At 34.9% G+C, this 16313-nt stretch overlaps 1 protein-coding gene and 1 long non-coding RNA gene across 6 annotated transcripts in view; one reads left to right on the top strand and one right to left on the bottom strand.

Annotated features, from left to right (window-relative positions):
• The window catches only part of LOC144220593 (uncharacterized), a 402447-nt gene that overhangs the window by 348752 nt on the left and 37382 nt on the right, over positions 1–16313 (top strand). The gene's annotated exons all lie outside the window — the stretch shown is intronic.
• LOC144220594 (uncharacterized) lies at positions 548–6603 on the bottom strand. Its single transcript, XR_013331794.1, has 2 exons — positions 6515–6603; positions 548–822 (listed from the first exon to the last, which is right to left on the bottom strand). It is a non-coding gene; the product is annotated as an uncharacterized LOC144220594 (long non-coding RNA).

A 16313-nucleotide genomic window follows, 5' to 3' on the forward strand; every position in this document is an offset into this window, starting at 1 on the left:
AATCATTTTTAAATTATGGAAATAACCGAAAACAATAAGATGACTTCCAAATTATATTATCTTATTTTAGCTATATAAATACTACAGTTTTTTTCAATCTCCCCCTCTTTCAAATGTTTTCTAACAAAAACTGTGTTTTTCATCCCACTTTATACTTAGGAAATTCACGGCTTTGTGGTGGCAAGTGGCTACAGATCTCAAAGCTGAGAGCATGATTTTGGCTCTTGTTTTCAGTTTGCTTGACTGAATAGTTTATTATAACTACAATTTCAAAATTCCTTAGAAACATGAAACAGCCTTTGCCAGGAGTACAACTGCTTTCCATCTAAAATGCCAGCATTTCAGTGTGTCTTGCAACATTTTAATTAGTTTGCTTATGGAACCAAATACACTCATAAAACACTGAAGGCAAAGGAAAGTCTCCTTCACCATAATTACTTTTTGCAAAGGATTACTTACATTTTCATAATTATTCAAGTGTTTTTGTACAGAGAAGTTTACATTTAAAATGGAAAATTATACCTCCATAAAACCCACTGCAAATTGGCAGATTTAATATAAGCATTTTTATTCTCAGTACAATGCACTGTTGATACTCTTGTGGGATCACACACTGGTTGTTTAGTTTGCTGCAGCAACCTGTTAAATTTGAGTTATTGCCAGATTTGTTGTCCTTTAATGTAGCATTCTGTTTTCAAAGAAAGTCCAAGCTGTACACATTATTTGCCAGTTGTTTAAGAAGTTCAGAATTTCCCCATGTGGGCACAATAGGTGTTTCAACTCATAATCTCTCTCTGTTAGAGGGTATAGAGATAGGCTGAGCTGTATAAAAATAAAATAAGAAAAAGACTCAATAAGATTTCTATACCTACATTTGAGTCAATTAGTAGCTTTATATATTCCTTCTAGTATCAGTTTGCCAGACAGTTACTGTGTTTACACAAAGATTACATTTATAGCATATAAATTATATATTAAGTATAAATATAAATCCTAATATTGCCTATTTATATCATAGAATAGAGTAGAAATACACATTAACTCTTAAAATTAATGTTAAGGAGTATAAATGAACAGAAATGAAAATAAAGATCAATTCTAATCTTATTATCCAGAGAAAAGCACAATTAACATTATCAGCTCTTAAAAGGAATTTAGGTAAGTTCGTGCTCTGCTAATATACAAAATGGAAAATGATTTTAGTTTTAAATTTGTGAAGAGTTCCTTATTGCTTCCAATGAATCACTGGTGTTGACCAAACCTTTGTGGGATTTAACCATAAGAACTAAGAACCATATCTGTTCTACTGTCAATAGATTCCTAAGGTGACAGAGTAGTTTCATTAGCAATTACAGAATTTTAGCTCAAAGATTCTTTTTTCGAAGAACATAAGCACCCCATGACAGTTATTCATAGATGACACATCCCTACAAACTCTTAAGAAAGATAATTGAGGAAAGCCTTTCAAAATAATAGCAGAATTTTGCATCTGCAGTCAGGGTAAAATATACCAGTCTTTATAACATCCCATTTAAGATTTGTCTTCAATTAATGCTGATAAAGAAAAATATAAGTGAGAAATTGTTGTGATCTTGTTCTGTAAAGGTTACACATACACCTTTGCATTAAATCAAGCACACATGTGAGAGTTCTAGGTAGACTAGAAGCAGAAATAAATGCTCAATCAATAGCTGGATATATTCTGTCAGTAGAAACATGGAAATGGCAAAGGTTGTGCCAAATAAGATAGGAAGTTATCAAATGGCTAATTTTGTGTTACCTGGGTCAGCTGAGGCATCTTAATCGTATTAAAATGAGGACAGCACTCAAAGGTAATTATATACTTACAGACTGTGGTGTGTGTGTGTGTGTGTGTGTGTGTGTGTGTGTGTATCCTTAAAGAAAACACATTGCCCTAAGGACAACCAGTGCTTCTAAGGATCAAAAGAAAGTGACTTTTGTTACTTGGGATTGTGTAAGATATTTGAAGCATATTTTATCATTTATTCAAATATTTGTTCCAAGTCAAAAGCCCAAAATACCTTTTGCAAGAGAGAATGATCATCATTTGCTTATAATTATCATTTACATGTCTAAAGTGAGAGGTAATCCACAAATTATTGGTTTCCAACAGTTACATCACAACATTGTGTCCGAAAATCTGGACTATATTGCCATGTGATTTTAATTTAGAAAAGGACAAACACATTGAACAATAGTATCCTGAGAGACTGAAGTCCAGAGCAAATCAGGACGATTTGGTCGTGCTCCTGTCCTGTAGGTTGAACCATATGGAATGGCTGATTCACAATCTACCGGAACAGTCGTTACATATGGCGTACCACAATAATGGGATTTTATGAGTTCTGTGACACTGCTTTTCACTTCAGTATGATAACATTATTAGTTATCTGTTGCATTGTAACAAATTACCCCCAAATTTAATGGTTTAAAAGAATAAAGATTTATTATGTCACAGTTTCCAGAAGTCAGGAATTTAAAAGGGACTTAGTTGACTGGTTCTAGTTCAAGATCTCTTATGAGATTATAGGCAAGATATTGGCCAGGGCTGCAGTTTTCTGAAAGCTTGACTAGGGCTGGTGGATCCATTGCAAAGGTGACTTACATGCTGGCACGTTAGTATCAGTTGTTGGCAGAAGGCTTAGTGCCTTGCCACAGTGGCCTGTCTGTAAGGCTGCTTTACTATCCCCACAAGATGGCAGCTGGTTTAACCTAGTGAGAGATTCCAGATCGAAGGAAAAGAGTCACGTGCCTTTTGTGACTAGTCTTGGAAATCAGGAACCATCGTTTCTACCATATTTTATTCATCAGAAATGAATCCCTAAAGAACTTACGAACGTATTTCTGAACCACCACAACAGCAATAGTTTGCATGTAAACATATACGATTGATATTCATACAATATTTTCCAAACGAGTTCCTTTGTCCTAAGCTTTGATATGTATTTTTCCACCCTGGTGCTCTCTTTCTCTGACTACCTATCTCCTCTTCATCTTGAGTCTTCCTGCATACTTTACTCTTCTTTCTTCCTTTTCTCAGTTTATCTATCCGCTGAGGATGAGTACCTAAAAATAGTAGTCGTTATAGGGACCTAAGAAACAATTATTATTGAACTTTCCTTGTTAGAATGTAAAGGTTTTACTGGAGTGGGATAAGAGCTTTATTTTATCTCCCTTTTTAAAAAAAACCTCATAATCACATTTGTAAAGAGCTACTCCAAAAAATATATTACAGGAAAAACTCCTTCTTGTAGGCCAGAGTAACTTGTAGTTCAACTTAGTTACTAATTACCTATCGATTATTGAGGAAGGTGCTGAGTCTCTAGACCTCAGTATTCCTTATCTCAATGGTAAGATTTCCCCTAAGGTTTTATTTAATAGTAAAAATATTATATGATTATGATTAATAGTGATGTATGGGATTAAGTGTACATAGTATGACAGCAAGAATTTTTTTCTCTTTCTTTTTGATGCAGTTGTATAGAGTAGTGACAAAATACTTCCTGTGCACCATTTTTGTAATGTTGGACCTAGTTCAGAAAATTTTTCAAGCAAATGAATCATCAATGAGCTATCATTAGGTCATAGTGACCATTGAAAAAGAAGATGGGCATGTACTAGAGACTGTCACAACTATTTTCTTTACATTTTATTTTATATTGATTTATTTTAAGGAGAGAGAGAGAGAGAGAGAGAATGAACAGGAAAGGGACATAGAGAAAGGGAGACACAGAATCCAAAGCAGACTCTGAGGTGTCATCATAGAGACCGACGTGGGGCTCGATCTCATGAACTGTGATATGACCTGAGCTGAAGTTGGATGCTTAACTGACCGATACACCCAGGCACCCAAGTCACATAAATTTTCTATTGCTCTCCATCTCAATATATCTATTGGCTACTGGAGCCGGTGAGCCTGGATTGTTGGAAGTTGTATTCAAAGCAAATAAGATTTTAAAACCTAAAATTTTGATATTAACATGAAGCAAATATGTTTTGTTTTTTCACACATTTCAAATTCCTCTAGGGTATTTTTATAGAATTGAGGTCATTTGTGTAGAAAACATTTGTGGTCACACTGACCTCATTAAGGTGGGTTTCACATTCCATGTAGCCTCGCTCCCAGGAAGGCTTTTTAAAGTGTTAATTTGCCAATTTGTGATTTTCTTCCCATTACATTTGTGGGGAGCCATCTAGAGACATAATTAGTGGACATGCTTTGTACTTACAAAACAGTAATCGGATAAAAAGGTACATGGAGATTTTTACTAATATCCAGCCTGGTCTTGAGACAAATGTAAAAGCTGATCATAAACATATGATCCACATAAACATATGTGCCAAATCACAGGCAAAAGCTCTAATCTCAGAGAAAATTTAGCAAGATTTTAAATCACAGCAGCACAAATGCATCCTAAAATACGTTTGCCAAAGATGGCATAGTTCCTGGGTTATTTTCTTCTCTTCTCAGGAAAAACAATGCAAAACATGTACCATATTGAAAATACTAAATATCAGCCCGAATTTAAATCCTGGGTTTAAATTATCATAGTAACACACACCACACATATGTTTAGTACTTACTCTTTGATGGGTGCTTGATTAGGAAATATAGATACATAACCAAGTAAGAAATAACCCTGCTGTCAAGGAAATCAGTGTCTAGAATCAAGAAATCCTTATCAAAAGAGTATAAAGGAAAGAAGCTCCAAATAAGTTTGGGATATTTTATGTCTAGAAATGGTGAAAAGCAAATAAACAAACAACAACAAATAAAAAACATACAGAGAAAAAAGTAATCTGTTATTTGGCAAGAAGATTGGAAAAAGACTGGAAATACTTTTTTTTTTTTAAATAAATGTTCATTCCAGTGTAGTTAATATATAGGGTTGTATTAATTTCAGGTGTACAATATAGTGATTCCATAATTCCATATATTATCCAGTTCTCATCAAGATAAGTGTACTTTTCACACTTGGATTTATTATTAGTATATAAATTCAATAGTAGTATAATTATTAATATCTGATATTTCTGATTCTTGCCTTCAACTACATCAACTATCCCTAGGTCTGCTGGATTGCAAGAGGGAGACAAATTGCTGGGACAGTTCGTTTGGTCTCCAGCAGGCTCTACTCTACTCTTTTTTTAAGGACATGCAGAGCTACTGAGTCATCTTTCAGCTATACACACATCCTCCCTGCACCTCCTATTAGGTTTATTTTTTTCATATTTTGATACCGTCTCCTGATTAATTCCTTGCATTCTTTGAAAGCCAAAGGCAATCAATGTCCAATTAAACTTTCTTAGCTGTGGGAAAATGAAAATGACTCATCCCTCAGAAATTTAATCTTAATTTTAACTTTAATATACTTAGGCTTTAATTGTTTAGAATATTTTTTAACTGAAGTTTGTCATACATACACAAAATCATACAGATCATAAGTGCACAGTACAGCGGGTTTTCCAAAAGCAGATACACTTGTGTAACCCCTTCTTGAGTAAAGAAGAAGAATACTCACAGCATCCCCAGCAGCTCCGGTAATTAACCCCTCTCTGATAATAATGATCCATTTCACCCATTTTTGAGTTCTATGTAAATGGCACCATGCAGCATGTACTCTTTTGTATATGGTTTCTTTTGTATAATATGATGGTTGAATGATTCAATATTTTTGTGTGTAGCAATGGTTCATTTCTCAACACTAAATAGTTTTCTATGATATGAATATCCCAACATGTAGTTATTCATTCTACTGTTGATGGAAATTTTGGAATTATTGTAAGAAATACCGATATGAAACATATAATGCATGTTTTGGGCTCATCTGTTACATAATATGTTTCACGTGCTTCTCTCTGTACTTTCCATCTATTTTGCCTTCTGTGTTATAGTCTAGAAGTTGTGTATTGATCTGTCTTCCAGTTCATTCATCTCTCTTCAGCTGTGTCCCATTTATCATGCTATGATGCCAAATACAGTACTTTTTAGTTTAAATTTTTCCAATTGATTCTTTTCTTATTTTCTGTTAAAACTTTCTACTTGGTCATCTATTTGCTTACAGTTATTAATCACAGTTCCTTAAAAATTTCATAACTGTATTATTTGTGTCACTTTGTATTGCCTGTTTTTTTTTTTCTTCTGGTCTTTTTTCTTAATATCCCAAGAAATTTTGGCTTCACTCTCAATATTATGTGTGAAGAATGTTAGCAATGATTTACCCTATCCCTTGGCACCATAAAGAGACACATTACTAAGTCCATTCAGATCCGGAACTAACTTGACACTAGTTTGCAGTCTTGGCATGGTTTAGTCCGCTCTAGCTTCCCTCACATGGTATATCCCCTCCAGGGATCCCAGTTAGGGCCTGGAGTGTTTACTAAGGCCACTCCTTCTCAGAGGTCTTGAATTTTGGTCTCTTGAACATGGTAGAAATGCTGAGAACACCACACAACTCTTTTAGTCATATTTGGTTGCTTTTCACACACTTACTGCTTGGCTCCTTTGCTTCATCTCCTGTGTAGCTTAATCAGATAATGACCCAATGAAACAACAGGTCTTGAGTGCCAGTCTCACTTCTGTGAACCTTATTCATCAGTGGAATTTTGGTCAATCAAGTTCTAGATGCTTTGTTGTACCAGAGTTCCAATTCTTGTTTCCCCAAACATATGAAGTTACCAAAAGCTGTTTTGTATTTTAGGATGCTTAGCCACTTCTCTACCCAGCTTAGTCACATCTTGGTGTATGTCAAAAATCAATAAATGTCCAAAAGAGAAAGCCGTTGTGCAGAAAATCTGGCTTACCTCCATAAAATTTCCTTCTCTCCAGGGGCTGGCTCTTCAAAACCGGCTACACAGGCAGCTCTCTCATGCTATATGAAACCTTAATGTAATTCAAAGTGAAAGTTCTAGGCTTGCATTTTTATTTATCCTACATTTTAGAATAAATACTCACATGGTAATAAGATAAAGCATTTAAGACAATACAACATGTGGGAGAAGTGAATTGTCTTCACATTATGGAATTTTAAGGAATTTGGGGAAAATAGATGAGATACTATTTCCTTGCCCATGAGTGAAATAGGTCAAAAGACCAACAATGCCAAAGAAAAAACTTAAAATAAATAACCATTACAGTACTTCTAGATTTTGTATTTTTACAGGTGCTTGCTTTGTACAAGTCAAAGGTACAAATTTTCTTCATAAAACCAATGTATAGTACTTTACAAAATTATTTTGCCTTATTTTTCACATACTGTAAACATTTTTATCTGTGAGAATATGTTACTTCAGATTTGTATACATAGTTTTCTGCTCTACAACATGTATACAAACTCAAAATTCACATACATGTGCATGCACACTTATTCTAATAATTCAGAAGTAAACCTTCTAGTTGACACAAATGGGTTTATGTGCGACACTATTAATTTGAGTAATCAGGAAATGAATATAATGAACAGTTTTGATTTTAAAGCATGTGCTACACATTGAATATTTGACCCAGTCCAAGAAATGCTTGAGTAATTAAATTGAAAACCACAAATTCCTCTTTACTAAACTACAGTTCTTCATTTCTCTCACTTGTTAGGAGACACGAAGGTGGTGTTAATTCCTTAGCTTTGAAATGCCAATATGCTGTTTGTGCTCACTACACATTGAGCTTGTTTTCCCAATAAAACACCAGCTTTAGGAAATGTGCCAGGTGTTCAGGGTTGTTTTTCAACTCATTCAAGTCAGTAACATAATTCTACCTAAAGTCCTGTACTTTACAATTATTGAATTCATCAAACCCATTGAGGTAGAACTCTACTACTCAATATAGAGGACATATAAAGTGTAACTCTCAATTTCTACTGCTGAATTCTAAATAAGATTAGCACAGTTCACTCTAGAAAGTCAGGTTCCAAGGCAAAGAAAACAGGGAATGATACTTGTTGAATTACTTTCTACCTTTGCTCAGTCAAAATGCCTGTGTATTGGTTATATATAAATTTCAAACTGACAGAAAAGTTTTAAGGATAGTGCACTGAACTCTCACATAGACTCATTATTATTTGCATTTTCCCCAAATGCTTTATTGTAGCCTTTGTATCCTTCCTCCCTTTTTTGTTCCATCTTTTTGAGTCTTTTGAGACTTGTTGGAAACATTTTGCTCCATTATTCCTCTATATTTTAGTGTCTCTTTCCTAAGAGCAAGGAACTACCATTCTTACCATAGAATAGTTATCAAAATCAGGAAATTTAACATTGATATAATATTACCAGATCCACAGTTCACATTTGGATTCGTCAAATATTCCAAAATTGCCCTGTGTAGCCATTTCTCCTCTTTCCTAATCTGAGATCATACACTACATGTAGTTTTCTTGCTCTTTAGGTTTCTGTGGTGAAAAAGCTCTTCAATCTTTATCTCTTCTTGGTATCTGTGAAGAGTATCTGAGTGTTTCTCAATCTGTATTTCTGACACTATGTATTTGAAATATATTTGTTTTTTGGGCTTCTTTCTGCATGCCTAGGAAATGTATGTCCAGGAAATATATTTATCTTGCTCACTTGGGATTCCTCATCATTAGGACTGTGTCTTGGTACATAATAGGTGTTCAGTAACTGAGTGCTTATACGTGGCATGCAGCTTATGCGTATTATTTCAGTAGCTGGCTACGACTCTGAAATCGAATTATCCTTAAACCTATTTTGCATATGAGGAAACTTAGGATCCAAGACTACTAACCACCAAAGTTACCCCAGCTATTAAGTTGCAGTGCTATGATTAAAAACAGTGTCTCCCTTGGTCAAAAATATTTTCACTTCAAACTCTTCTCACTTTCATAGTACAGATTTTTTTTCATCTTCTGGGCACAGTACTTCCCAATTCTAGTGCCAGCTTTGGAATTCATTATGCTGGAAAACTATTAAGGGGTAAGAGTAGCTGTATAGAATGAAATAAACCTAAGCACTGACATTATTTTTATCTGCTCGGTACATGAACACATGCATTTTCCTCAGTTCAGTACCTTCTAATAGAGGTTTCCCAGTCTCATATTGCCAGTCTCCAAATATGGTCTGTAAGAATAGAAATTACCTTTGAACATAAACCAGAATATTCTGTTGCTTCAAAATCTTTGAAATTGGAGATTCCTCTTTTCTTTTTTGGAAGGACAAACTGTGGAGCAAATGCTTAAGAATCCTCTGAAGCAAGTGTTTACAAAAAGCCCTAGGGATGTATTTGTGTGTGTGTGTGTGTTCACTTTGTCATGCATGTAATGATGCCAGCCGCAGGTTTTATTAGATGAAGGAGATGCTAAAAGAGATAGGAAATTATGTTTCATATTTAAAATAACTTTAGCTTAACCAATCTTGATTTTTTTTTTTTGTATCCTGGCTAATGATACTTGGTTCATTCTCTCTTCAAGATTATAAATTGAGTTATAAGTCAAATGGGTTTATAACTTTTAGATTATCATACAAAATTGAATTAGAAGAATTAAACAGGCATGGTGATAATGACTAGCATTTATACACCATTTATTATGTTCCTGCCATTGCATAGAACACTTAGCCTGCAATTCAATGAGTATGGGTTGTTCAGTGAGTATCAGCATCATTGCCAGCACTATCATTTTTATTTACACTTTGTTGCTTTTAATGTGTATTTCTGGAATCTTTGGTATACATTTATCTTTAATTACCAAGAGAAGAAATACATAAAGATGTCATAAAGACATCTCTTACATATTCATTGTATATATCTTAAAGGCAGGTAGTCAGATATATCTTAGAGAAATTATCTGACTACCAGGGGCAGCAAATTATGTTTAAAAAAATGGGTTTAGAAGTAGAGGTCAATGTTTTGATTGCTTTAGNGCGTATTATTTCAGTAGCTGGCTACGACTCTGAAATCGAATTATCCTTAAACCTATTTTGCATATGAGGAAACTTAGGATCCAAGACTACTAACCACCAAAGTTACCCCAGCTATTAAGTTGCAGTGCTATGATTAAAAACAGTGTCTCCCTTGGCCAAAAATATTTTCACTTCAAATTCTTCTCACTTTCATAGTACAGATTTTTTTCATCTTCTGGGCACAGTACTTCCCAATTCTAGTGCCAGCTTTGGAATTCATTATGCTGGAAAACTATTAAGGGGTAAGAGTAGCTGTATAGAATGAAATAAACCTAAGCACTGACATTATTTTTATCTGCTCGGTACATGAACACATGCATTTTCCTCAGTTCAATACCTTCTAATAGAGGTTTCCCAGTCTCATATTGCCAGTCTCCAAATATGGTCTGTAAGAATAGAAATTACCTTTGAACATAAACCAGAATATTCTGTTGCTTCAAAATCTTTGAAATTGGAGATTCCTCTTTTCTTTTTTGGAAGGACAAACTGTGGAGCAAATGCTTAAGAATCCTCTGAAGCAAGTGTTTACAAAAAGCCCTAGGGATGTATTTGTGTGTGTGTGTGTGTTCACTTTGTCATGCATGTAATGATGCCAGCCGCAGGTTTTATTAGATGAAGGAGATGCTAAAAGAGATAGGAAATTATGTTTCATATTTAAAATAACTTTAGCTTAACCAATCTTGATTTTTTTTTTTGTATCCTGGCTAATGATACTTGGTTCATTCTCTCTTCAAGATTATAAATTGAGTTATAAGTCAAATGGGTTTATAACTTTTAGATTATCATACAAAATTGAATTAGAAGAATTAAACAGGCATGGTGATAATGACTAGCATTTATACACCATTTATTATGTTCCTGCCATTGCATAGAACACTTAGCCTGCAATTCAATGAGTATGGGTTGTTCAGTGAGTATCAGCATCATTGCCAGCACTATCATTTTTATTTACACTTTGTTGCTTTTAATGTGTATTTCTGGAATCTTTGGTATACATTTATCTTTAATTACCAAGAGAAGAAATACATAAAGATGTCATAAAGACATCTCTTACATATTCATTGTATATATCTTAAAGGCAGGTAGTCAGATATATCTTAGAGAAATTATCTGACTACCAGGGGCAGCAAATTATGTTTAAAAAAATGGGTTTAGAAGTAGAGGTCAATGTTTTGATTGCTTTAGATTTCCAAAATGTGGAGTCAGGCCAGAAAGTTTTACATAAGTGATAACTGTATTCAGGATCTTAGGTAATAATGATAGTAATTTAGGTAAGGATAGGAAGCAGTGAGTAGAAGAAACAAGAAAACCCCTTTCCCTCCCTATCCTTAACTATTTTTCCACATACTACCATGGCTAGATCATTGATTATAATCTGAAAGACTAGATTGATATTGCTCACCCTCCTTCTGAATGCTGCCTTCACACTAAATCCAAACATAATGCACTATACACAATATGAACAAATGCCACCACAAATATGGAAATTAACCAGCTAAATATATGATAAACTTGTCCTAAATGGTCACTGCAAAAGGATTATAAGTGGCACATGCCAGTTTGCTCAAGATTTAACATCCTGTAAAGTATATGAACATTTTAAATATTTCCAGACAAATCTTATGGAATCTCCTGGGAAAGACCATGTGGCTATTTTTTAATGCTTATTTATTTACTTGAGAGAGAGAGAGACAGGGAGACAGAGAGACAGAGAGAGAGAGAGAGAGAGGAGAGAGGAGAGAGAGGAGAGAGAGAGAGAGAGAGAGAGTGAGCGAGCAAGCAGGGGAGAGACAGAGAAACAGGGAGAGAGAGAGATGCCCAAGCAGGCTCTGTGCTGACGGCACAGATATGGGCCTTGAGTTCATCAACCTGTGAGATCATAACCTGAGCCAAAATTAAATGTCGACACTCAACTGACTAAGTCACTCAGGCACCCTCACTTTGNACCATGTGGTTATTTGTTAATGCTTATTTATTTACTTGAGAGAGAGAGAGACAGGGAGACAGAGAGACAGAGAGAGAGAGAGAGGAGAGAGAGGAGAGAGAGGAGAGAGAGAGAGAGAGAGCGAGCGAGCGAGCAGGGGAGAGACCGAGAAACAGGGAGAGAGAGAGATGCCCAAGCAGGCTCTGTGCTGACGGCACAGATATGGGCCTTGAGTTCATCAACCTGTGAGATCATAACCTGAGCCAAAATTAAATGTCGACACTCAACTGACTAAGTCACTCAGGCACCCTCACTTTGTTTTTTTAAGTCATGTTAAACTATTGAATAAAAGGTACTGCTTGGAACAAGAGACTGTCATTTAACAAAGAGTTGCCTAAAAATAATTTATAAAGTACAAGTTATAAAGATGATCTTGGAGGAATTGCCTATGTTCAAATAATTAAGGAAATGTGTCATTACTGTATCTCCCTCACACAACCTGTGTTTTGAGTCACAGTGGTGACTCAAAGATGTCTTGCAAAATCAAAATCAGTTTATATTTGCTCAATGAAACATTTTCCAAGTATATATTAATATTCCTTCATCGTGAAACACACTCTCAAAACCACAAAACTATGGGACTATATGATAGGCAAAGAACTTACAACACAAAACGGAAACTGATCATCAGGTACAAAAAAAAAGTTTTTTTCACAGAGGGCCTGACACCTCACAAGCTAACAAAAGTGGCTGACAGTCAGCATGAATATTGTATCAAATTCCCTTCTGGGAGCTGAATTTCTGCATTCTATCTGAAAGAAATAAGTACAATCGCTTCTTGACCTTTTGGCTAAGATCAAGTGAAAGAAATAAGTACTTCCAAATTCAAGATTCTTACAAAAGAAGTAAGGAACCCAATTTTCTCTACCAAGTATTTAAAATCCAGACCAAACTTTCTGAACCACATGTTGCATATGTCTGAAATCCCTATTTATTATTTACTTCTCTTTATGTCTACCACTAGGATTCTAATCAAATCCGTTATCATCACTTTGCAGCACTAATGTCAAACATTTTTATATTGCCCATAATCTGTTCACATTCAATGAGAATGATCTTTCAGAGACACTCATATGACCATATCTTATCCCACTTCACATTCTTTAGTGTCTTCCTATTGCTTTTAGGATTAAGGCCCAGCTCTTTAACCTGGACACCAAGATGCTTTCTGATCTTCCAACATCTCCTTTTGGAGTGATCTCTCTTCCTTATTATTCTCTTCTTTTTAGTCACATTATTCTTAAAATTTCTCATAGGCCCTGTGGTCCTTTTATTTTCATAGTGCTTCCTGCAAATATCCCTCCTTCTTTCAATATTGCTCCCCAGCTAGTCTACCATGCCCTCCCACTAAATAATGGACTTGAAAACATCCTTCAGAACTAATTTCTCCAAGAGTGGCTTTCCTGTACCCCAAATAAGGTCAGAAACTCCTGCTATAAGCAGTCCTAGCTTTTGACATTTCTACTTTATGGTATTTATCATAATTTTAAAAAATGGATGTGAATAAATGTAAGCCCTTGTTCTATGAATATATGAACATTCTTCGATGCTGAAAGATAACCTGTTTTTATTATTTTAATTATTCAATAGTAATTTTAAAGATGGGTTTTCTTTCCCTCTCCTTATTCAAGTTAATATACTATAGAAATAGAATTTTCCCAAGACTTTGAAACTGTAACCTGAATCACTCCTTTTGTTCAATATTTTCTTTTTTATTTAGCTTGTACTCTATTGTAAGGAAAAGTCTTTGCTACACAGGCTTTGACCTTCCATAGCACACTGATTTGTGGATAGGCTTTTTGTGTGTGTGTATATGTTTGTTTGTTTCTAAATGTTATCCATTGTTTGGAAACTGCAGTTGGTTCACTTCTATAATATTGGGGAATCAGTTATTCATCAGTTGAAATATAGGCAATGCAAACTTATAATTTATGTGCCCTACTTTGAAATCTTAGAGGTCTATACATATGAAAAACACTAAAATTAAAAAGCAAAATAAAGTCATTTAATTCACCATTGCACATTGTTCCAAGGAAATTCTTCCTGCTTTGCCATAATTTGTTTTCTTTCAATTGAACCAATTCTACAGTTCCTCAGCAGTTACAATTAAACTGGCTTCATTTTTAAAAGGATTTTTGACAAAATACCTATTGGAAACCAAAAAGGGAAGGAAAAAAGATATTGACAAAATTCTTTCCAATCCAGTATTCTTCAAGTGTGAAATGAAATTGGCCAAATTGATGACAGAAAAAAAGTTATCCCTTAAGTAAGTTCCTATTCATTCATTCATTCATTTAATAACTAATTACCAAGACTTTTTATATGCCACCTATTCCTCTGGAGTCTGTAAACCCCAACTGAATAGGACTGAGAAGGCCTCTGCCCTTTGCAGAGCTTGCCCACCCTGTGCAAGCCATTTCCTCTTTCTGGGTCAGATTATCTAATTTTTCTGGATTGACAGAAGCAGTCAGAAGATCTGCCTTCCAGGATCCCCCATTCCAGGCATCCACAGCCGGCCCCAAACTCCTTTCCCTGCGCCCAGCATAGGGCCAGCCCCCATTTTCCAAGGGATCTGGCTGAGTGACAGAGACCCTTGCATCACACCAAAGGGCTTTGAGTCCTTAAACTCCTGTCACTGGGGTCAGGGTAAGAACATCAGAGAGTGGTTTCCAGTGCTCTGAAAATATCAAGTTAAAATGAATGACTTGATTGCCTGAGTTCTCAGCCAGGCGGGAAGGAGAGACATTAAAGTGTTGACTCTTTCATCAGAAACGCTATGATATTTTATAATCTTTAGGAGTTATTTTCTCTTATCATTTTGTTCTTACAGATGAAAAACAAAACTTGAGAGAGCAGTGTGTTTCTTTAACTGCATTTAGCATGCTTGTTTGTTTTTGACTATGCATTTTGTCGTATTTGAAGTATACATTTTTTAATCTGTGGGAAGCACTAAACTTCATTCTGATTTGTTAATCTAAATTGATTTCTGATTGATGAAAAGCACAGAAATCTCAAATGGCTAAAACAGTATTTTTGACCTAGATATCATAGGTTATTGAAATACTGTAAGAGCAGAGTCATTTGTGTAACTGAACTATTAGTTGCAAAATCACCATAAAAGCAATTTTATTAACTACATGAAATAAAACAAAAAATACTGGAAACCTGTATTTTATGCTTCAATTCAAGTAGTTGTTATCTTGTCATGTTGCATTATAAAAAACTCAGGGCTTTAAAGGGGGACATTATAGTTTGTACATTTTCCCCTTATAAAAATATACAGTATTTTATTTATCTTCCATGTTTTCCTCCTTTGGATTATTTATAATAAAAATACTGACACATAACTTAAGGAAAAGAAAAAGACAATACTATAAACATCCATGGTTAATATTTAGCAGATTTTCTGATTGCTAATCCCCAAGCCATTCTGGCTTAGTATTTGTTTGGTTTTTTTTTTCAGTTGTAAAACCTTCTGCAGTGGATTTGGGAAAATAGTTTTCCCAGTTATATAACCTGGCAACAGAATTTACTTCTGCCCTAGGATTGTATTATAGGTGAAAATGTTCATATTCATTGACGGGGGGCAGTTTTTTTTTTCCTTCTTCTTAAATAGTTTATTGTCAAGTTGGTTTCTGTATAACACCCAGTGCTCATCCCAACAAGTGCCCTCTTCCATGCAAGGAGCAATTGTTTTATTTTCTATTAAGTATACAGCTTCTTGTCAGCAACAATAATGAAAAAGCAATACAATACAAGCTCCCATTTATTAATTATATAGTATGTACCCAGCAAGGTGGCACTATATATAAATATTGTCTCATTTGTTCCCACAATAAGCCTATGGAGAAGCATTATTATTTTCATTTTAGAGATGCAAATACTGAGGTTTTGAGATATGAACCTTATACAAAGTCCAAAATCTGAAAGCAGTACAGTTTGAGCTCTTGTTTGACAGCAAAGATCTTACTCCTGACCTCTACGTTCACAATCCAGTGTCCCTACTTACAAAATAAAGGTCTTCTTATGATCAACTAATAAAATGATCTTGCATAAACCAAATTCTTAGGTTGAGATAGAATATGATCTACAGGGCTTAGTTACATTAATTTAAAAATCACTAAGGAGGCAAGGATTTTCAGGGAGGAGAGATAATAAGCCTACATATGTCCATTCCAATCAATTGCAACACTTTTATTAAAACAGGATGTCTCCATGGCTACTGTGCTCCCAGGAGCTCCTTCTCCTTGTGTGTGTGTGTGTGTGTGTGTGTGTGTGTGTATGCATATATGTACATATATGTGCAAATGTGTTGAGTAGCACTCAGGTGGAATATGGGCAATATAATTGGGCACACCAGGGGTGATCTGGAGAATCAGGGTTCTTACTTAAACATAACTGT

The sequence above is a fragment of the Crocuta crocuta genome, unplaced genomic scaffold (assembly GCF_008692635.1).
Source record: "Crocuta crocuta isolate KB4526 unplaced genomic scaffold, BGI_CrCroc_1.0 scaffold279, whole genome shotgun sequence".
Classification (NCBI taxonomy): Eukaryota; Metazoa; Chordata; class Mammalia; order Carnivora; family Hyaenidae; genus Crocuta; species Crocuta crocuta.